Genomic DNA, 12,325 nt, shown 5'->3' on the forward strand with positions numbered 1-12,325 from the left:
TCTGTGAATGGGAGGCTAGAGAGGTTAGAAAGCCATACACATAGAGTTAGAGAACTATTCATCAAACTCTTCAGGGTGTATTCTATTTTCCTGTTATCCAACAGGTATGCTTGTTCACAGTTTTGCACTCTTAAAGGCTAGAAAGAACATTTGAGGAGTCCCTGTTTCCTGCAGCCCACAATAGATTCATTGACAAAGATATCCCCACTTTTTTGTACATATGTTTCCATGTGGCTTCTGATAGACCTATCATCATTATCAGAATTAATAAATGTCTTTGTTCAGAACTATAGTTCTTGCAGTAGCTTGATGGAACCAGGTTATATCAGAGCTGTTGCAATAATAAACTTTGTTCATGACCCACTTCAGTTGCTGCTTATGTTCAGAGCAACGAACAGCTCCTGTGATGCAAACCACACAGGCCATTGCAAAACTGGCCAATTGCATTCCATCAACAAGCAGTGAACCAACAAGCAATAATAGTCAGGGATGTCAGTCAGTCAGGAAGTCAGTCAGTATTAACACTTACCATGCAGGAGTGCCAGACAGAAATGAGAAGTTCTTGTCCCCTGTATTGCTGGTTAATTCATTCCAACAAGTTGGCACGGTGTTCTTACCTGAAGATTAGCATCTTATAACATTTGGTTTGTGATTTCAATGGCTTCAGACCAGTTCTTAGCAGTTGATTATACTAATAGTTTTTATATGTTTTTTAACATGGTTTGCTGATTTGTCAGAGAGGACAAAAGTCAAACAGGTCATGGGGAAGGAACAGGTCATGGGGAAGGAACAGCCATGGGTTATTTTCAGGGGTGCCTATTCTGCCACAAAACAATTAGCTGCTATCAGTCTTCAAAACCAACAACCAGAACTACAAACGAAAACAATGCTGCTGAAGCACGTGATATTTCTGCCTGTAGCCTTTGCATCTGATGTTAGAAATTGATCTATGAGGACACACATTCTATAACCACCACTAAATATGTATCAGCATAACACTGAATTTTGTTTGACCCTACACTGTGGCTTCAGAAAGTCAACCAAACCTATGAGGAGAGATTCAGGTATCAGCATCACGCTGCTTTCTATTTTGCAAGCTTTCACTCACTGTTCTAGCACCTTTTTGATTTCTTGTTTGTTTTGATGTTAATTCCATATTCATCTATGTCACAAGCCCTCTGACAGGACTGAAAATCCAGCACCAACATTTAAAGTGAGTCATCAGAACAGATAGATTCATTGCATCTGTGTTCTCCTCTGTCCACTGTCTCTTTCCCCATTCTATGCGTGTCCTCTTGATTTAAATGGTAAGTCCTTGGGTCAGCTAATATTTCATAGATTTATATGATGTAGTACAGCAACAAACTCTTATGCTGTATTCCTTCGCTATTAGTATTAGAAAGGATTATTGTAAATAACAGAGGGAGAAATGAGTATCTCCCCATAGATTATTCAGAACCAGTCAAAGAACAGTTCTCCACATACCTCATTTTCTTTGTTGAGACATTGGTGTAGTTATTCATTGCAAAACAAGATGCTAAAACTGAAATTATCATTGTGATTCTCAAACCTGAGCAGGATTTCAGGCCATCACACTGTCTAAGCTCCAGAGGAGCACAGGCAGGGCAAACTACTGTCATCAGTAATGTCACAAAGTCTTTCAATATGTGGAAATTGGGTTCTGTACTGTGTCTACTTCAGCCACAAATGTCTGGTCAAAGTGAGTGGAAAAAGTAACTCGTTAATTTATTAATTTTACTTTCATGATGGTGGAAATGCAACAGAAGGTGTAGGCCTGTTGTGCATGCCTTACTTGTTTGACTTCACTAGCTTCCATTACCTAGCACACTTTTAGGTATTTGTTCTGTAGAACTGTACTTTTATAAGTATCTTCCAGACTTCAGCTTTACTGTCTCTACAGTGTTCTTACCTCAGTTAACTTTAAAACTGAACTGCAGTGATGGTAGAAATGAACAAGTAGAGAATGAAATTGATGTTAAATATTAAACCTGTCTACTTAAATAGGGTTTACGAGGGTTTAGATATAGTGGCATGTTCTTTTTGTACAGATTCTTCTTTAAAATGTCAGTTTTGCTGAATGTCTGTGACTTCAAAAGTCATGGCTAATATTATTGCACTAAAAACACTGTCTTGTCAGAGTACAGAGACAAAATTAGCTTTCTTCTACTGCTGTAAAACAATATGCAATTACAGAACAGATTACACTGATTTGTCTCAAGGTAATGTGAAATAAGCAAAAGCTATTGATTTTTTTTTCATTCTTTTTACCATTTTATAGGTTTTCACACAATCACAAAATTTTTGAGGATGGCAGGGGATAGTCTAGTTCAATGCCTTTTCTCAAACTAGGATCAGTGAGAGCTGGCTGCTCAGGGATGTGTAGAGACAGGTTTTGAATATCACCAAGTATGGAGACTCTACAGGCAATCTACTCCAGTGTTCAACTACCCTGATAATAAAAAATATGAAACAGAATTTCCCCTATTTCAGTTTGTGGCTGTTGCCTCTTTACTCATCACTGGACACAGCTGAGAAGAGTTCTCCTCCATTTTCTTCATTGCCTCCCATCAGATGTTAAAATACATCTATAAGATCTCCTTGGGCCTTCTCTTCAGGCTGAACAATCCCAGCTCTCTCAGCTTTTCCTCATTTTCCTCATAGGTCAGATGTACAGCTCCCTTCATCACCTTTCTAGCCCTGTGCTGGAATCACACTGGTATGTCCATTCTCTTTTGTACTGGGTAAGCCAGAGCTGTTTCCAGGATTCCAAATGTGTCTCACCAGGGCTGAGAAGAAGTTACCTTCCACCTGCTGGCAACACCCATCCTAATGCAGCCAAGGAGGCCTTGGTTTTCTTTACTCCAAGGGCACATTGCTGGCTTATGGCCAGCTTGTCCCCCAGATCCCCCAGATTCTTCTCTGCAAATCACCTTCTAGCCAATCAGCTCCCAGCCCATCAGCTCCCACCATGTATTGGTGCTGGGAGTTTTTTCCTACCCAGGTGCAGGCTATTTGTATTTCCTCTTGTTGAACTTTGTGAGATTGCTATAGACCTATTTCTCCAGCCTGCTGAGGCCCCACTGAATGGCTGATATATTAACCACTCCTTCTTGTTTTGGATCACTTAGGGTGTACTCTGAGCCACTGCCCAGATCATTCATGAATGGGTGAAGCAATATTGACCCTAATATTGTATCCACCTTTGGCTAAACTACTAGTGACTTGCCTCCTCCTGGACTCTGGGCCACTGAGCACAATACTTTGAGGTTAGAAGTTTAGACAATTTTCAGTCTATAAGTGTGCACTTATCTAATGTGTTCTTCATCAGTTTGTAAGTGAGGATTTTATGAGAGATAGTCATGAAAACCTTACTGAGGCTGAGGTAAACAACCTCCAGCACTTTTCTTTTATCCACCAAACTCATCATTCCATCGTAGAATGCTTTCAGATTGTTAACCTAGTTCCCTTTCATAAACCGATGATTATCACTTCCAGTCACCTTCTTGTCCTTGTATTTGGAAAGGATTTCAACAGCTATTCATTGTATTTGCCTGTAGCTCTCCAGTAGTCTTTCTTACCCATCTTGATGACAGCGGTGACCTCTACCTTCTCACAGTCCTAAAGAGCCTCTCCTAATAGCCATGACTGCTCTAAGATTGTTGAGTGTGGCCTAGCAACTGCATGAGCCAGCTCCCTCAATGCTCCTGGGGGCATCCTATGGATCCTCCATGGATTCTCATCCACTACATGAATAGAATCATAGAATATCCCAAGTTGGAAGAGACCCAAAAGGATCATCAAGTCCAATTCTTGGTTCCACACAGGACAACCAAAAAATCAAACCATACGTCTGAGAGCACTGCCCAAATGCTTCTTGAACTCCAGCAGGCTTGGTGCCATGACCACTGCCCTCAGGAGCCTGTTCCAGTGCCTGACCACCCTCTTGGTGCAGAACCTTTTCCTAATATCCAGCCTGAACCTCCCCTAATGCAACTTCATGCTCTTCCCTCAGGTCCTATCACTGATCACCAGAGAGAAGAGATCGGTGCCTCCTCCTCTGCTCCCCCTCAGGCAGAAGGTGTAGGCCACTACACACTCTGCCTCCACAGCCCATTCACTGTCTTTGTTGCTTTGCATTGGACACTAATACTTTTATATCATTACTTGTATATGCCTAGTTTGTTTAAGCGTTCCCAGACGTGATCCTTCTCCACCAGTGGTAAGTCTTCCTTTCTGCAGACATTCCCTTTGGTCTCAGAGACTTAGGATTCCTGAAGGCTTATCTGTCCTATAACAAATAGGCAATGCCCTCCCCTTCCGGCCCCACCTTCCCAGGTGCCCTTACGCAACAGATTTGAGGCCCTGGAGATTGAGAGACCGGTGGGTGAGGAAGAGGTAGCAAGTGTACCCAGGAGGATGCCTAGGGCGAGGAGGTCGACTCCATGCCTCAGGACTGCCTCCACCAAGAAAGACAGAAGGGTGATTGTTGTGGGAGACTCTCTCCTCACGGGAACAGAGGGCCCTATTTGTCGGCCTGACCCTACCCGTAGGGAAGTCTGCTGCCTCCCTGGGGCCAGGGTCAGGGACGTTGCCAGGAAGCTTCCCAACCTGGTTCGCCCCTCTGGCTATTATCCGCTTTTGATAGTCCAGGCAGGTAGTGATGACATTGAAGAGAGAAGCCTGAGGGCTATTAAACGAGACTTTAGGGGACTGGGACGGTTAGTGGATGGAGCGGGAGTGCAGGTGGTGTTTACGTCCATCCCTATGGTGGCAGGGAGGGGTACAGAGAGGACACGAAAAGCCCACCTGTTAAACACATGGCTCAGGGGCTGGTGCCAAGACAGAAATCTTGGTTTTTTTGACCATGGGGCACTTTACTCGACACCCGGCCTGATGGCCGCAGGCGGGTCCCTATCTTTTAGGGGAAAACGGATCCTGGGCCAGGAGCTGGCAGGGCTCATTGAGAGGGCTTTAAACTAGGTAAGAAGGGGGATGGGGCTGAAGCAAGGTTTGCTGGAGCTGTGCCAGGGGGAACAATAGCAAGGCCGGGGGATAAGGCAATGGCGCAGCTGAAGTGCATCTACACCAATGCACGCAGCATGGGTAACAAACAGGAGGAGCTGGAAGCCATCATGCAGCAGGCAGGCTACGACTTGGTTGCCATCACAGAGACGTGTTGGGACCACTCTCATGACTGGAGTGCTGCAATGACTGGCTATAAACTCTTCAGAAGGGACAGGCAGCACAAAAGGGGTGGTGGAGTGGCTCTCTATATTAGAGAGTCTTTCAATGTTGTAGAACTTGAGGCTGGGCATGACAAAGTCGAGTCCCTTTGGGTTAGGATCGGTGGGGCCAACAAGGCTAGCGTCCTGGTCGGGGTCTGTTACAGACCGCCGAACCAGGACGAGGAGACGGATGAGGAGTTCTACAGGCAGCTGACAGAAGTTGCAAAATCGTCAGCGCTGGTTCTCGTGGGGGACTTCAACTTCCCTGACATATCCTGGAAGCACAACACAGCCCAGAGGAAGCAGTCTAGGAGGTTTCTGGAGGGCGTGGAAGATAGCTTCCTGACACAGCTGGTTAGTGAGCCTACCAGGGGTGGCGCCCTGCTAGACCTTCTCTTCACAAACAGAGAAGGACTGGTGGAGGATGTGATTGTCGGGAGCTGTCTTGGGCAGAGTGACCATGAAATGGTAGAGTTCTCTATTCTTGGCAAGGCCAGGAAGGGGACCAGTAAAACCACTGTATTGGACTTTTGGAGGGCTGACTTTGTGCTGCTGAGGACACTGGTTGGTAGAGTCCCTTGGGAGGTGGTTCTGAAGGGCAGAGGAGTCCAGGAAGGCTGGGTGCTCTTCAAGAGGGAAATCTTAATGGCACAGGAACGGTCTGTCCCCACATGCCCAAAGACGAGCTGGTGGGGAAGAAGACCAGCCTGGCTGAACAGAGAATTGTGGCTTGATCTCTGAAGAAAAAAGAGGGTTTATAATCTTTGGAAAAGTGGGCAGGCCACTAGGGAGGATTATAAGGATATCGCGAGGCTGTGCAGGGACAAAATTAGAAAAGCCAAAGCTCATCTGGAGCTCAATCTGGCTACTGCCGTTAAAGATAACAAAAATGTTTTTATAAATACATCAACACAAAAAGGAGGACTAAGGAGAATCTCCATCCTTTACTGCATGCGGGGGGAAACTTAGTTACAAGAGATGAGGAAAAGGCGGAGGTGCTTAATGTCTTCTTCGCCTCAGTCTTTAGCGGCAATACCAGTTTTTCTCTGGATACCCAGTACCTTGAACTGGTGGAAGGGGATGGGGAGAGAGATGTGGCCCTCACTATCCATGAAGAAATGGTTGGTGACCTGCTACAGCATTTGGATGTGCACAAGTCGATGGGGCCGGATGGGATCCACCCAAGGGTACTGAGAGAACTGGCAGAGGTGCTGGCCAAGCCGCTTTCCATCATTTATCAACAGTCCTGGCTATCGGGGGAGGTCCCAGCTGACTGGCGGCTAGCAAATGTGACGCCCATCTACAAGAAGGGCCGGAGGACTGACCCGGGGAACTACAGGCCTGTCAGTTTGACCTCAGTGCCAGGGAAGCTCATGGAGCAGATTATCTTGAGAGTCATCACGCAGCACTTGCAGGGCAAGCAGGCGATCAGGCCCAGTCAGCATAGGTTTATGAAGGGCAGGTCCTGCTTGACGAACCTGATCTCCTTCTATGACAAAGTGACGCTCTGGATGGACGAGGGAAAGGCTGTGGATGTGGTCTACCTTGACTTCAGCAAGGCTTTTGACACCATTTCCCACAGCATTCTCCTCAGGAAACTGGATGCTCTTGGCTTGGACTGGCGCACGCTTCGTTGGGTTAGAAACTGGCTGGATAGCCGGGCCCAAAGAGTCATGGTAAATGGAGTCAAATCCAGTTGGAGGCCGGTCACTAGTGGCATTCCCCAGGGCTCGGTGCTGGGGCCGGTCCTCTTCAATATCTTCACTGATGATCTGGATGAGGGCATTGAGTGCACCATCAGTAAGTTTGCAGATGACACCAAGTTAGGTATGTGTGTCGATCTGCTCGAGGGTAGGAAGGCTCTGCAGGAGGATCTGGAGAGGCTGGACCGATGGGCTGAGGTCAACTGCATGAAGTTCAACAAGGCCAAGTGCCGGGTCCTGCACCTGGGGCGCAATAACCCCAAGCAGAGCTACAGGCTGGGAGATGAGTGGTTGGAGAGCTGCCAGGCAGAGAAGGACCTGGGAGTGATGGTTGATAGTCGGCTGAATATGAGCCAGCAATGTGCTCAGGTGGCCAAGAAGGCCAACAGCATCCTGGCCTGTATAAGAAACAGTGTGGCCAGCAGGGCTAGGGAGGTGATCGTCCCCCTGTACTCGGCTCTGGTGAGGCCGCACCTCGAGTACTGTGTTCAGTTTTGGGCCCCTCGCTACAAGAAGGACATGGAGGTGCTTGAGCGAGTCCAGAGAAGGGCTACGAAGCTGGTGAGGGGCGTGGAGAACAAGTCTTACGAGGAGCGGCTGAGGGAGCTGGGCTTGTTCAGCCTGGAGAACATGAGGCTCAGGGGCGACCTTATCACTCTCTACAGGTACCTGAAAGGAGGCTGTAGCGAGGTGGGGGTTGGTCTGTTCTCCCACGTGCCTGGTGACAGGACGAGGGGGAATGGGCTTGAGTTGCACGAGGGGAATTTTAGGTTGGATGTTAGGAAGAACTTCTTTACTGAAATGGTTGTTAGACATTGGAACGGGTTGCCCAGGGAAGTGGTGGAGTCACCATCCCTGGAGGTCATTAAAAGACGTTTAGATGTAGAGCTTAGGGATATGGTTTAGTGGGGACTGTTAGTGTTAGGTTAGAGGTTGGACTTGATGATCTTGAGGTCTCTTCCAACCTAGAAGTTCTGTGAGTCTGTGATTCTGTGAAATATTGTGCAAAGTTAAATGAGAAGTCTGCTGGACTATAGCATAGGACATTTCTTAATTTGTGTAGAATATTTTATTTCCATCAGGCATTCACTTGTATGCACTAGCACTCACCTCTGCATACAGACATTTTCATGCTTGCTGTTACAAAATCTTTTGCAACACTTGAGAGGGGGACAATCCTGTAAGTGTTAGGAAATTTTCTCAAGGAACCTTCAGAATTATACAGAATCAGAGTGCCGGACAGAACAGTAAATTTCCCTGGTTCCATTAAGACATGTTAAAATATGCTACCTGAATATTTCATTGGTCTGCATGTCTTTTCTTAGTAAAAAGAAGAGCACGTGTCTGGTGTCAATTTGCATTGCATCTGCTTGCAGGTTGTGTTTTCTATTAGAGGCCCTGTAAAAATAAAAAAACTACTAAGTATAACATTACCAAATCCTTTCTGTGACATTCCTCAGATAAGGTTTTCTTTGGTTCCTTTTAGGATCTTCCTTTTGAAATTCATATGAGAAGGGCATTAGAGGTCTATGTGTAGAAGCTGGAGTTTTGTTTTGTTGTTTTGCTTTTTTGTTTTGTTTTTAAGATAGATACTGTTTACTAATCCCAACAGTTTCAATGGGTCATTAAGTACAACAGAGCTGCACATACTTAGCAAAAACTATTTATTTGGAATGTGAGATTTGTAGTTTCTGGTCTTGATGTTTACCAGGTGATATAGTGATATGGCCTTGTACACACTCCTTTATAATGTATTAATTATGTGCACATGGTACCTTGTCCTAGGACATGGTTGTCTATTTTTCAATTAAAATGAAGGAGTATCTGTGTCTTCCAGGTTCATTTCAAGCATTTTGAGAGTGATGTCATGAGAGATGCTGTTGTCTGTAACAGATTGGGATTATCATGATCAAGTACTCTATTTTGACCTCACCCAGTGGCTAAAAGCTTTGTACGTTAGAGAGTAAGGACTGGACTTTTAAAAGCAGTAAACAGGTAAGGCTATTTAAACCTGTTTGTTTATTGACAGCTTTCAGGCTCATTTCCATTGCAGCTGTTTATAGAATCATATATCAAGTTCCTTCTAACAGGATTTCCTCTTTATTACAATCTCAAAGTAGTAGCTGTGGCTTGGAACTAAAATTTGCTACTCTGTAAGTGCAGTGTGACAAAGATGAGGTTAAAATAAAATTTTAGTCATGTACCTCAAACAAAACAGGAACAAAAATATTGGACTGAATTGTGTTAAAGCAGATTGCTTGTTTTGCATTATTTATTATTTGAGAGTATTTGTACGGTCCTACCTAACTGCCAAAAATATCTGTATTCCATAAGCACAAATGCAAAGAACCTGCAAATTCAGTTCTAAGCAGCTATTTATTTTGTGCAGTAAGTTGTTATCTTTACTGAAAACATGTTTTTGGCATAAGGAGACTGACTCATTTCCCTTAAAATATGTTAACAGGAAGAATCTCTGCTATACCAAGTGGCATAGCACAAATGTGAAAACAATGGAAGAAACATAAACAATTAGGCTAGCAGCAAAATTTAATGGCTACTGTGGATGTTCTTATATTAAAAGACTTCTAACTGTCTGAAGTATGGGCCTAATTACATGTTTATTTCAAGGTTATTTTAGCTTGGTGCTTTGTTTTGTTACTAGATACTGAGAATTCCATTTCATTTTCAGAGAAGATTCCTGTTTTGGACATTAAATAATTTATCTCTTTCCTTAGAGCAATCTGTAGAAACCAATTAGTTTATATAAAACAATTTGATATGGACACTTTCAAACTACTAAAAATACATCTTTGTTGTCTGTTTTAGACTGGTGTTTCACAAAAGGTGAAAGAGAGAGTGAATACTTCTGTTTTGTTTTATCTTTTTTCTGTATGTACTTCTGTTTTTAAACAAAGCTCTTAGACACTGTGCAGCTATATAGCCTTTTGGCAAAGAACTGGACTGATCAATAGAAACTCCTTTTGCTGGTATGTAGTCCTCATACTCACGGCTGATTGAGGGTGATCATATTAATGCTTTCCTTTTTGAGTCAGTAATGAATAAGGAGAGTTTATTAATGTAGTCAAAACTGTCTTGGGGTGCATATAGGACAGCAGAATGGATGGATGCACAAAGTCCAAGCTTAAGTCAATATGAAAACCATACCAATATGCAGTTCAGGTCAGGAAGGATTAGAGCGATGTTCAGATGGCACTGTACCACATGAATTTGACTATACAACTTCAGACATGACCTCGCTGGTAAAAGTCAGCTTTAAATAAGGGCAGAAAAGTTATTTTTACATTTGTTTTCCCAAATTGGTGTCGTCCCTCATTTGTAGAAGTGTTTTACTGTCTGTACTGCTGTCTGTCAAACCAAGCTCTTCCTGTTTCCTCTCAAACTCTGCATGATGCACTTTTTATCCTATGAAGGCCCAGTTATTTTTTAGGGGCAGGAGAAAGAACAGGGACAACCCTAGTCACTTAATGAATGACTCAGATATTTTATAAGAGACTGTTTCCAATGTGTGGAGGCTTGCATTAACTCCACAAAGTATAAAAATAAGGCTCTGTTTCTTACACGTTTACTGGTTTGTGGGGACTTCTTGCATGGAAAAGTTGCTTTCCATAGTTAAACGTTGGTTTAATAGCAGTACTTCTGTCAGTGAGGCAATGTCTTTGTCAGGAAGTTTCAATGGCTGTTTTTTGGCTCCTATTGTATGGTTATAAAAATGACAACAGAATATGATATAGACCAGAATATGATATTCTGCTTTCAAAAAAAAATGTGTATACCTTTTAAGTTTTCTGAATAATAGAAATTTCAACAGAATATTAATGTGCATGGAAACTCAGAATATTTCACTGGGTATTAAATAAAAATGAAAAATGCTCCTAAAGGTGATAACTTTACATCACGAAAGCTTTGCATTTCTTATTTACAACTAATCCAAGAGTGATATGCAGACTAGCTAACTACACCCTGCTTTCTGTAAACACCTGAGGACAAATGCACATTTTAGATCTGGAGGATTTAAATGGCTGATAACAGCATTATGTCATTCTTGTAGTGTTATTGCTGGTGTGCAACAGACTGATAACTCCAAGTCAATCTGAGGCTGTTTACAGTCGTACACTTAGAATGTGAAGTTAGAAAAGAGCATGTCTGGGAGTGCAGGGAAGAGCTGATCAGGTTTCTCTTTGACTTATTCCTCCTACTACTTCTTCCTTCTTTTGAAATTAAAATATATTTAATGACTCAGTTATGTAACTTACAATTTTTACATTTCAAGACCGGTGCCTTCTTGGAAGACAGGGTCCCTAAACCATTTAAATATGTGAAAAAGTAAAATTTATTTATGTCTAAAGTGTTCTGTAGGCTACAGTGCTGGAAAAAAAAAAAAAAAAAAAAAAAAAATTAAAAAAGTAAAAAAGTAAAAAAGTATACAAAAGGCTGAACCTCAAGAATCAGAAGATTAATAAAATTTAAAAAAAAAGTCAGTAGCAATTTAATTATTTTTAATTCTCATAATATTAAGGTAAGCTCATGAAAAGTAGGCTCATTGTAAAATCTAGAGGCATCTCTAGATTTTTGAATCCTTAATTACATAATGCTGATGATTGCTTCCCACAGTAAAACATACTTCTATAAATCCTTTTCTGTTTCCATTTAAGGCCAGCTGATTCATTTTACTAGATTCTCATTGGATTCAGCTAGGGAATATCCAGTTAAATATTTAAATCTGAGCAAGGGTCTTCAGTAGACTGAGAAAAAGAAAGTGTTGCTTTCCTGTGTAAATACTGTGTGAAAGGGACTCACTCTGCTTATCCTATTAGTATACTGGGTCTCTGGGACATAGAGGATCCTATCTTCCTCTTCTCTTTTTTTCTCTTTCACTGGTCTTCCCTATTTCCGTCATTTAACAGAATGGTCTGCTTCTGGTAGCCTATCACACATGCAAATGGATCGTGTCATCCCTGCCAGATGGGAATAGTGAGTATAGTAAGTATACTGGCATGGAAGAGTCTGAAAAGGGCCAGAAGGAGAAGCAACAGGAAAAGAAACTAACCTATTTTCTTCTTTTAAGTCATTAAATGAAATCAGAAAAGTGGAAGTGTAAGGTAGTTTCCGCAATCTGAGGAAATAAGGTATTGACCATATAAGAAGACTGTCCACATCTCCCCACTGTTGAATGTGGACCAGAAAGTCAGGAGTACCTCTGGGCATAGCCCATGCAGACTGTCTTGTTCCACCAATGCCCCTGTCTGTTGTGCAGTTTGGGCCAACCAGGTGTCACATAGACAAATTCACTAGTGCTGCTCTGTCCCAGCCTGCCTCAGATCTGGAGAGACAGTCCTTCTCTTTCCTGCTGGGGGA

General features: G+C 43.0%; 1 protein-coding gene across 13 annotated transcripts in view; it reads left to right on the top strand.

Moving 5' to 3' along the window:
- The window catches only part of LINGO2 (leucine rich repeat and Ig domain containing 2), a 673,216-nt gene that overhangs the window by 385,871 nt on the left and 275,020 nt on the right, over positions 1–12,325 (top strand). Inside the window, exon 6 of one of the 13 annotated variants that reach the window (XR_004746017.1) lies at positions 105–1,389. The exons of 11 other annotated variants lie outside the window; for them this stretch is intronic. The gene's annotated coding sequence lies outside the window, so the exon portion shown is untranslated. Of the gene's footprint in view, positions 1–104; positions 1,390–12,325 lie in introns of those variants that run through there. One more of the 13 variants, XR_004746012.1, reaches the window with a different exon arrangement.

Source organism: Oxyura jamaicensis, chromosome Z, assembly GCF_011077185.1.
Source record: "Oxyura jamaicensis isolate SHBP4307 breed ruddy duck chromosome Z, BPBGC_Ojam_1.0, whole genome shotgun sequence".
Lineage (NCBI taxonomy): Eukaryota > Metazoa > Chordata > Aves > Anseriformes > Anatidae > Oxyura > Oxyura jamaicensis.